Consider the following 10,539-nt stretch of genomic DNA (forward strand, 5'->3'; position numbering starts at 1 on the left):
GTTTGTGGCTCTGTGGGTGTTTATTGGGTTGTGTATGTGTGTAGTGTGTATGTTTGTGTGTGTTGTATGTGTGGTATGTGTGTCTCTGTGTATGTGGTGTGTATATCTGTATGTGTGGTGTGTCTCTCTGTGTGTGTGGTCTATCTGCGTGTATATTTGTGCTGTGTATATTTGTGACTCTGTGGGTGTTTATGTGGGCTGTGCATGTTTGTGTCTGTGTGTGTCTGTATGTGATGTATGTGTCTGTGGTGTGTCTGTGTGTGTATTTGTGCTATGTATGTGTGTGGCTCTGTGGGTTGTGTATGTGTATGAGTTAGCTCCCGTGTGCAGACTGCAGCCCCTCAGGCCTAGACTCTGGGCTCTTCTCTCAGGCCTTAGCATCCATACCAGGCAACTGAGATTTCTCAGGCACTCCTGGGAACTGTGCCTTGTGTCCCAGAGAGCATGTGGAAAGCACTTTCTGTGGCAGGTGTCTGAGAGCCTGCAGGGTCGCTATGTGCATAGGGTGTGGCACTCAACAGCTCTGCAGAGGATGAGTGTCTGTGGTTATCAGCAGAGTCAGTGCACTGAAGAGGCCATTATCACAGGCACCAGAGTGCATGAATCATGGGATATGTCATTTTCTATTTTAGAAAGAAAAAGAAAACATCTCTTGAGTGAATCAATCAATTCTCATTAGGCCCATTCATAACCACATTGCCTGGTCCTCTTTCAGGAGCTAGAAGAGGTGGCCCGCATCCAAATCCACCATTCAATCCATAGGCCTTTGCCCCATTTTCCGGCCCCATTTCCTTGCTTGATGTGTGCACACAGCTCTGCCTCATGCTGTGAATGGGTACACCTCCTCCGTGTCCCTCAGTCGGCCTCCTGCCCCCTGACTTGGGTCACAATCAGGAGGTGAAGACACTTTCTGTAAGCCACAGCATTCCAGGTTGGTGTAATTTTCTGTTTAAACTCATAATGAATGAATGAACTCTAACATTCATTCAGTAGGTGTGGCCACACGCAGGATTAGGCATTCAAGATGCAGGGAGGATTAGATAAAATGGTAGTTAAGAGCATAGGCTTAGAATAAGATAGAACCTGTTCACATTCCTTCTTCACCCCTTCCTCTGTGACATGGGACAGACAGGGTAACTTCCTGAATGTTCTGCTTCCTCATTTGTCAAATGAGCACTTACCTAACTGTGGTGCTGTGAGGCCAATGACAGCTGAAAGTGCCAGCAGTGGTGTGGATGGTCACTGAACTTTCATTCTTGCCTCTTGCTGGGCGAAGTTGGAAAGCTGAGCACCATGATTCCCAGGCTCCTTTGCAGTCGGGGTTCTAGATGCAAGCTGTCTTCTGCCAAGTAGAGGCACTCAGTGCAAGATGTGCAAAGCAGAAGCTGCACCCCTTTGTAGCCATTTTGCTGGCCAGCAAAGCTGGGGAAATGTAAGGTTTTTCTGCATCGGAGCTCCAGAGTCCATTCTCCAGCTTCTTGGGTATTGAGAGGCAGGAATTGTAGCAGAAGCAGCAGTCACTTCTGGATTCCAGCACAGCTCCAGAGGTGCCCTAGAGGTGGCAATTTCCCTGATGGTTCATTTCTGTACTGCTTTGTGAGTCCCAGCCTAGAACCTGCTTCTTCAGCCCTTCTAACCATTTTCCAAGTACCTTATCCATTGAGTAAATCCCTTCCTACTAAATATAAGTGAAGCAATTTCTGTTTCCTGCAGATAAAACTAATCCTAACAGATAAAACTATTATTATTTGTATACAGAAGAACAAGTTAAAGTAATAGCAGCTGCCACATATTGGTTATACCATAAGTCCAGATTTTTATAGATGGTATCTAATTTCATTCTCCCAGAAAAGTCACACAGCCCCTAAGGGGCCAATCAGAGTTTGAACCTAGGTTTCTCTGCCACCAAAGGCCAAACCATTATACTCCTCTGTTCATGCTCTGAAAGAGCTCACAGGTCAGGACGGATGCATTCTGGTGAACAAATGGCTACAGTGCAGTGAGAGAGATGCTGAAAAAAACTGTAGGCCCAGGCCTGTGGAGCCCAGATGAGAAAGTGTCTAACTCTGCCTAGCCTTGGAAGTCCAAGATGGAGTCTGATTCCCACCTTGGCAAGGAATCATGACCTCCAGGCTCCTTAAGATGTTGGGGACCTCTGCCTTGAAGTTCCAATGTCCTGTTTCTCAAGAAATCGTGATTTAGGAACTCCACAGAAGGAAGAAAGAAAGGGAGAAATGAGAGAGGGAGGGAGAAAGCAAGGCAGGGAGGGAGGGAGGGAGCCCTAGCCTGCAGTGACATTTGGTTACCTGGAGGGCTGAACCCTTTGGATCCTATTCTCAGCTCTTTTACCCAGGCTTTCAGGTACCATGGTTTACTCACACACCTGGCCTTGCCAAATTGTACCACTCCTCACCCTTTTCTAGCACCTGGAAAATGGGTTTGCCTTTATTTGGTGGTTTCCTTTTAATGTCTGTCTTTTCAGGAATTGAGATAATTTTTCCTTCACTCTAATTTAAAGGCTTATGAACACATATAAAAGCTTAGGAGTACCAATGTGTTTCTGAAAGGTTTGTTTGTTTGTTTGTTTTGAGAAGGAGTCTCACTCTGTCGCCCAGGCTGGAGTGCAGTGGTGTGATCTCGGTTCAGTGCAACCTCCGCCTCCTGGGTTCAAGCAATTCCCTGCCTAAGCCTCCTGAGTAGCTGGGATTACAGGTGCCTACCACCATCTCTGGCTAATTTTTGTATTTTTAATAGAGACGGGGTTTTACCATCTTGCCCAGGCTGGTTGAACCCCTGACATAGTGATCCACCCGCCTCGGGCTCCCAAAGTGCTGGGATTACAGGCGTAAGCCACCACACCTGGCCTGAAAGGTCTTTTAACACTGAAAAAAAACAAAACAAAACAAACAAAAAAAAGAAACCAAGACTTATTCAGCCACATCTCTAAATGAAACGTGCATCCCAGCAAACAATCATAGATGGCCTCCCTTATTAGGGACCTGGAGATCCTAGGCTATAGGAAATACATATCCTTTACATTTGTATGCTTTAAATTTACAAAAGAATTTTTAGTTGTTTTGTTTTTTAACTCTCAACTGATTTTTTTAAAAAAAGATACAACTGATTGTTTGATCTGCTGCCTGCAAGATGTTTAGAATAGGCACACTATTCCTGTTTCAGAGCAGTAGGTTGAAGCCAGAGTCCCACACATCTAGTAAGTGACGGAGTTAATTGATGACTCTGAATTAGTGCATTTCCCTGTTTTCCTTGAAAGTAAACCTTTTCCCAGAGCTGTTGGAATAAAAGGCGTGGGGGTCTCTTTTTTGCTCTTCCTCTGCCTACCTGAAGCATATGTGAGGAGCTGGCTCTGTTTCCCTGGCTAGAACCTGGAGCAGAAAGTCCCGACCTGTGGCGTCAGCCCTGGAAGTGGAAGCAGGGTCCTGTGGAGGAGGTGGTTCCAGATGTAGGGCCTCTGATTTCTTGCCTCTCAGCTCCCTCAGTTTCAGGATTTGCTACCACCCCCTAATTTCTAGGTAATGGCCTTGTAAAATTTTATAAATTGTATCATCAGGAGTGATGTGGTTAGGTTTTATGTCCCCACCCAAATCTCATCTTGAATTAGAATTCCCATAATCCCCAGGTGTCAAGGGAGCGACCAGGTGGAGGTAATTGAATCATAGGGGTGGTTTCCCCCATGCTGTACTCGTGATAGTGAGTGAGTTCTCACGAGATCTGATGGTTTTATAAGGGGCTCTTCCTCCTTTGCGCTCCTTTCTGCAGTCTGGTGAAGGTGTTTTTCTTCTGCTTCGCCTTCTGCTATGATTGCATGTTTTCTGTGAGGCCTTCCAGAGCCATGCTGAACTGTGAGTCAATTAAACCTCTTTTCTTTATAAATTACCTAGTCTTGGATAGTTCCTTACAGCAGTTTGAAAACAGACTAATACAAGGAGCCTAAACCTTGAGCACATTTTCTAATTTCTAGACCCTGGATAACTGGCTCCTCTCTCTACATTTAGCCCTATGTGCATGGTCAGACCCTTAGCAGAGCCCTGGGCACGGGGCCAAGGAATTGCAGAAGATTCTGGTCCCAGGACAACTGTTAGATGATTTCAGAGAGAGAAAGACCACCACATATGTGCACCTCAAATAGTTTCAGGACACACAGGACCTGAAATACCACAGTATTTTATAGAGGACACAAAAAGGATGCTTAGAAATTATTAAGCCTTCAGAAGAAGAGATGATAGGAGAGAAGTAACAGTGGAGATAATGAAGCATTTGTAAGATAATGATCTCAAAAAGTACAGATAGTACTTGCTGATTTCAAAAGCTTTCTCACCTATATTATTTCATGTAATTCTCAAAGTAATAGTCTAAAGCTGGGTGCTGTGACATGCGCCTAAAGTCCCAGCTACTTAGGAGGCTGAAGTAGGAAGATCATTTGAGCCCGGAAGTTCTAGGCTGTCGGGCGCTATGAATAGCGCCTGCACTCCAGCCTGGGCAACGCAGCAGGACCCTGTATCTTAAAAAAAAAAAAAAAAAAAAAAAGTAGCCTTGTGAAGTAGGCAGAGCAGACATTACCATGCCAGTGTAAAAGACAAAAAGCCTGAAGCTTGGGGTTGAGGTCTTCTGATCCCAAATCTAGCTCTCCGATTAAAATTAGGAGCAATATTGTATATAGCACCACCAATTAAAAAAAAAATCGAATGTCCCAATTACCTGATTCTGGTTTCTACCTGCTCAGTCTCCTGCAAATTCCCTCTTGATTGTTTCTGGGAGTCCCCAAGAGGTATTTCACATGTGTGCTCAGGAACAAGGCCACTCATGAGTTTTCCTTCTGAAGGCTTCCCTGGTTCTGGGGCCCTGATTAATGTCATACTGCCCTGGGTCACTGCCCAGACCCCACTGTTGGCCATCACCTCCCTAGAGCAGTCCTCTTTCCTATAGCCACAGGCCCCACCCTTTCTCTGGTAGCATTTGCTTCCATTCCCCAAGCTGTCAAGGATATTTGGTGGCCTATGGCAGAACAGGAGAGAGTGGCTATCTCTTCATGGAATTACACTTTGTTAGAGGCTCCCAAAGCCGTGTTAACATGCTTCCAATGTGAGAGGTTAACTCAGACACTTAGGTCAGCTTTTATCTCTCCAGGGGGAGGGCTTGGGATGGATGCATTTAATAGCCATGCAATTCTGTAAAGTTCCACTCAGTATCTTTGTTCTGGGGCTTTATTCCTACCCTCTCAGTCTCTGTCAGTCTCTTAATCAGTCAACTCAGGAACCAAATGGAGTAAAGTGCATCTTTTGGGTGGATTCTTTGTTGCTCAGAACTGAGGAATCAAGCAGAGTTGGACAACTCATTGTTCCTTAATCTCTTAATGCTACTGTTTGGGTACAGAGGAACTCTTGTCTTAACCTGACACGTCAGTGTAGTTTGAAGTACTCGCAATCCAGTGACGAAGAAGATGGGCAGAGTTCCTGCTGCCTTGGATGTTACAGTCTGAGAGGTCGATGGTACCATGCCTGCTTTCTTCTTTAGGATGAATGTTTCGTGGGAAGCTTATCTAGATTATTCACTCTCCTCCCACTCCCCTACCTCTATCCTCCACTCACACTCCCAATTTACAAAAAAATTTTTTTCTAACTGAATTTTTATTTTTAGATAATTGCCAATTAATGTGCAGATGTAAGAAATATAGAGAGATCCTTTGTATTACTTATCCAGTTTCCTCCTGTGGTAAAATCTTGCAAAATTATAGAATAATATCCAACCAGGATATTGACATTGACACAGTCAAGATACAGAACAGGCCAGGCACAGTGGCTCATGCCTGTAATCCTGGCACTTTGGGAGGCTGAGATGGGAGGATGGCTTGAGCCCAGGAGGTCGAGGCTGCCGTGAGCCATGTTCACACCACTGCACCCAGGCTGGGTGACACGGCAAGACTTCGTTTCAAAAAAAAAAAAAGAAGAAAAGATACAGAACATTTCCATCACTACAAAGATACCTCATTTTGCCCTTTTATACCCACCTGCACCTCCCACCTCACCACTCCATCCCTGATCCCTGGCAACCACTAATCTGTTTTCTATTTCTATAATTTTGTCATTTCAGGAATATTGCATTAGCTGAATCATACATCACGTGATGTTTTAGAATTTTTTTTTTGGTTTTGTTTTTGTTTTAAACTCTGCATAATTTCCCAATTCTCTGGAGATTCGTTGAAGTAGTTTTGTTTCTCGCTGAGTAGTATTCCCTGGTATAGATGTACATGTGTTCTTCCTTAATTTGGATACCATACTTGTATGAATACAGCCAAAGACTGCAAAGACCCTTTAGTAGGCCCTGTCCTTGATTCCTTGTTTTTCTGTCAGTTAATATTCCCTGGTTCTTTTCAGGTGAATACTAAAATTTACATAGATATGCATCAAACTTTGTCTTGCTAGCTTCAGCCTGCCAGATACTTCTGCCACTTGAGTCTGTCACTTAACATATTAGGCACCTCTCCCAGTTTTGTGTCATCTGTGAGTGCAATAACATGTACTCTCAGAACAAATTTGATATGCAAGTATTGAAGAGGACAGGACACAGGACAACTCGCCTTCAGACTAGTATAGTACACTTAAGCCTCTTTGGACTTAGTTGCTTAGTGAGTTAGGAAGCTGCCTGTGTTCCCACATCTTGCCCATGAGACCATTGTGAGAGCTTTAGAAAAATGTTTTGCTCAGATCCAGCTACAGTACATTACCTGTTTGGTAATTCTACCAAAAAAGAAAATCAGAGCTTGATGGCAGTTGCTCTTAATGATCTCCAGTTGATTTCTAGCATGGTGGTGCCTGTTTGTAATATTACACCATCTGCCTCAAGCACTTAGCCTGACCTTTTTCTTATACTTCCTGCACTGAACACAACCGAAACAATTATCTTTGTTGTCCTTAAGATTTTTACAAATCTCAGCTTTTTCTGAAACCATTATTTTGAGGTCTTTGTTGTATCTTTTGTGCTTTCTTTTAAAATCTGAGTGCCCTGGACAGCCAAATTGTTAATTTCTCCATATTATTTTCTGCATGTACACACACACATACACACAAAGAAGATTGAATTATTTATGTTTATATTAACAAAACATTTAATTTTTACAATCTTCTAAGCCCCTTGAGATGTCTTGTCTTTTGGAGTTATTGACCACAGGATCATTCTTTTTTTGGTTTATTTTTACGAAATCCACTTTACTAAAGTTGAATATGTGATTAATTCTTCCTGGAATTCTCTTTCTTAACTACTAGGTTGGTGCAGAAAATCCCACAATTAATTTTGCATCAACCTAATATATGGACTTTAAGACAGCATGGCTACCTTTCACCACTCTCAAGAGGCCTAGTTAAGAAGTGAGCTTTGGATTCAGATAAATCCAGGTTGGGCTTTTGGGTTCTTTATCACTAGCTACGTAAGCTCTTTAACCCTCAGTTTCCTCATCTGTAAAATGTGAATAGTTTCATAGAATTGGGAGGATTAAAAAAGGTAATTCTCTGCATATAGTAAGTACTCAATAAATGTTAGCTTTTATAATTAAAGTATTAAAGTATTTATTACTGTGATCAAACATGTTAAGTGCTCAGTAAGTGTAAGCTATTGTTATTTTATTTATTTGTATTTGTTTATTTTGAGACTGAGTCTCGCTCTATTCCCCAGCCTGGAGTGTGGTGGTGTGATCTTGGCTCACTACAACCTTGGCCTCTCAGGCTCAAGTGATCTTCCCACTTCAGGCTCCTGAGTAGCTGGGACCATAGGCACCTGCCACCACACCCAGCTAATTTTGGTAATTTTAGAAGAGATGGGATTTCACCATATTATCCAGGCTGGTCTCGAACTCCTAGGCCCAAGCGATCTGCCTGCCTTGGCCTCCCAAAGTGTTGGGATTATAGGCATGAGTCACTGTGCCCAGCCAAAATTATTTTATTTTATTTTATTTTATTTTATTTTATTTTATTTATTTATTTATTTTTGAGACAGAGTCTCTTTCAGTTGCCCAGGCTGGAGTGCAGTGGCTCGATCTCGGCTCACTGCAAGCTCCGCCTCCTGGGTTCACACCATTCTCCTGCCTCAGCCTCCCTAGTAACTGGGACTACAGGTGCCTGACACCATGTCCGGCTAACTTTTTTGTATTTTTAGTAGAGTAAGGATTTCACCATGTTAGCCAGGATGGTCTCAATCTCCTGACCTCGTGATCCGCCCGTCTCGGCCTCCCAAAGTGCTGGCATTACAGGCGTGAGCCACCGTGCCCGGCCCTTTTATTTTTATATGAAGTATCACATTCATTTCTTTATCCATGCTTAGCCCATATCTGAAATCATGTTTTGCTACCAAACCTTTCTTATTTTCTCCAGCGATCAGCTGGAGACATTTACCATTATTGTTATTCTTTCTGTTTCAACACCCAAGATTCTCCATCATACTGGCTGTGAGTTTTATATAAATCTTTTCCTCTCTCCTCATCAAATGTTAATGTAAAGCCCTCTTGATCAGTTAATGAACCTCCTGTCAAACTCTCTTCCTGTTCTGTCTCTTGGCAAGAGCCCATTTCTATATTATTGTAAGCCATGGTCTAGGAAAATCAAACCTGTTTTTCAACTTGTTTATGAAGTGTGCACTTCCCTTTCAGTATTAAGGTCAATACTTACAACTGGAATGTGAGATAAAATGACCTTCAGTGGATCGTAAGTGGATGACTGTTTGGCATTTTGTTTTTGATTTCACAGTCATCTGAGATACACACCCAAATTTCTTTGTGCTGTACTGTCCCTCTCCATGAGGGTCAGTGGCAGTGGTTAGTGGTCAACAGACTTGGGGACTCTTGGCAGGCTCCTGTATGTTCCCGACACCTGTGTCAAAAAATCAACAAACCTCCTGAGATTCCTGCTGGGAACTTACTGCTCAACACCTTTTTCACCTGGCTGGCCTCCTTGCTGGCTCTTAAGTATGGGCATGGCTCTGCCTTGGGGTGTCTTTCACCAGATATGCGCCAGTATCCTCAAAACCTCATCTACATGCCCATGTCCTATGTTCCAGTAAGGTCTGCCCTGACCACCCTAGTTACAATTATAAGCTGCAGTGCTCTGATCCCACTGTATCATGTTGCCTATCTTCTTTACACAGCTGAGTTTTTCTTCCCATAGCAAATATCACCCTCTAATATATTAAATCACTAACTTATTTATTATAGTTATTAGTTATTGTCTAATACTCCCACACACAAATTGGAATGCAAAATCCATGAGGCAGAGACCTATGTATCCTGGGCACTTAGACAGTTCCTAATACTTATAGATGTTCAGTAATTGTCTAGTGATAGATTACAATAGGACCCACAACCTGCCTTTTTATTTCCTTTATTAAGTAAAGTTAGACTTTTTCTAAGTATGAAATAAAATTGCTTGAAGTAAAAATTTGAAAAAAAAATCATAGATAGTAAAAATAAAATTAAACAGAATCCTACCACTCAGAGGTAAATACTGATAATCATTTAAGTACTCCTGAGCAAAAGGAACAAAGCTGGAGGCATCACATTACCTGATTTCAAATTATAGTACAAAGCACGAATAACCAAAACTGCGCAGTACTGGCATAAAATGGGACACAGATGAATGGAACAGAATAGGGAATCCAGAAATAAATCATGCATTTACAGTCAACTCATTTTTGACAAAGGTGTCAAGGACATACACTAGGGAAAGGACAGACTCTTCAATAAAAGGTGCTAACAGAACTGGATATCCACATGCAGAAGAATGAAACTAGACTCCTATCTCTTGCCATATGCAAAAATCAACTCCAAATGGATTAAAGACTTAACCTTAAAACCTGAAACTATGAAACTACTAGAAGAAAACATGGGGAAACACTCCAGGGCATTGGTCTGGCAAAGATTTTGAGTAAGGCCTAAAAAGCACAGGAAACCAAAACAAAAATGGACAAAGGGGATTGCATCAAGCTAAAAAGCTTCTTCATATCAAAGGAAATGATTTGCAAACTACCCATCTGACAAGAGATTAATAACTAGAATGTTAGGAGCTCAAATAATATCAAACAAACAGTCCTATTAAAAATAGGTAAAACAGCTGAATAGACATTTCTGAAAAGAAGACATACAAATCGCCAATGGGTATATGAAAAAATTCTCCACTAGTCATCAAAATAATGTCAATTAAAACTACAATAGGATATCATCTTACTCCAGTTTAAAGGGCTTTCCTCCAAAAAACAGGCAATAACAAATGCTGGAGAGGATTTGGGGAAAGGGGAACCCTCATACACTGTTCATGAGAATGTAAAGTGGTACAGCTGCTGGAAAACAGTATGACGGGCTGGACGCAGTGGGTCACGCCTATAATCCCAGCACTTTGGGAGGGCGAGGTGGGCAGATCATCAGAGGTCAGGAGTTTGAGATCAGTCTGTCCAACATGGTGAAACCCCATCTCTACTAAAAATACAAAAAAATTACCTGGGTGTGTTGGCAGGCACCTGTAATTCCAGATACTGGGG

This window comes from Chlorocebus sabaeus, chromosome 25, assembly GCF_047675955.1.
Source record: "Chlorocebus sabaeus isolate Y175 chromosome 25, mChlSab1.0.hap1, whole genome shotgun sequence".
Classification (NCBI taxonomy): Eukaryota; Metazoa; Chordata; class Mammalia; order Primates; family Cercopithecidae; genus Chlorocebus; species Chlorocebus sabaeus.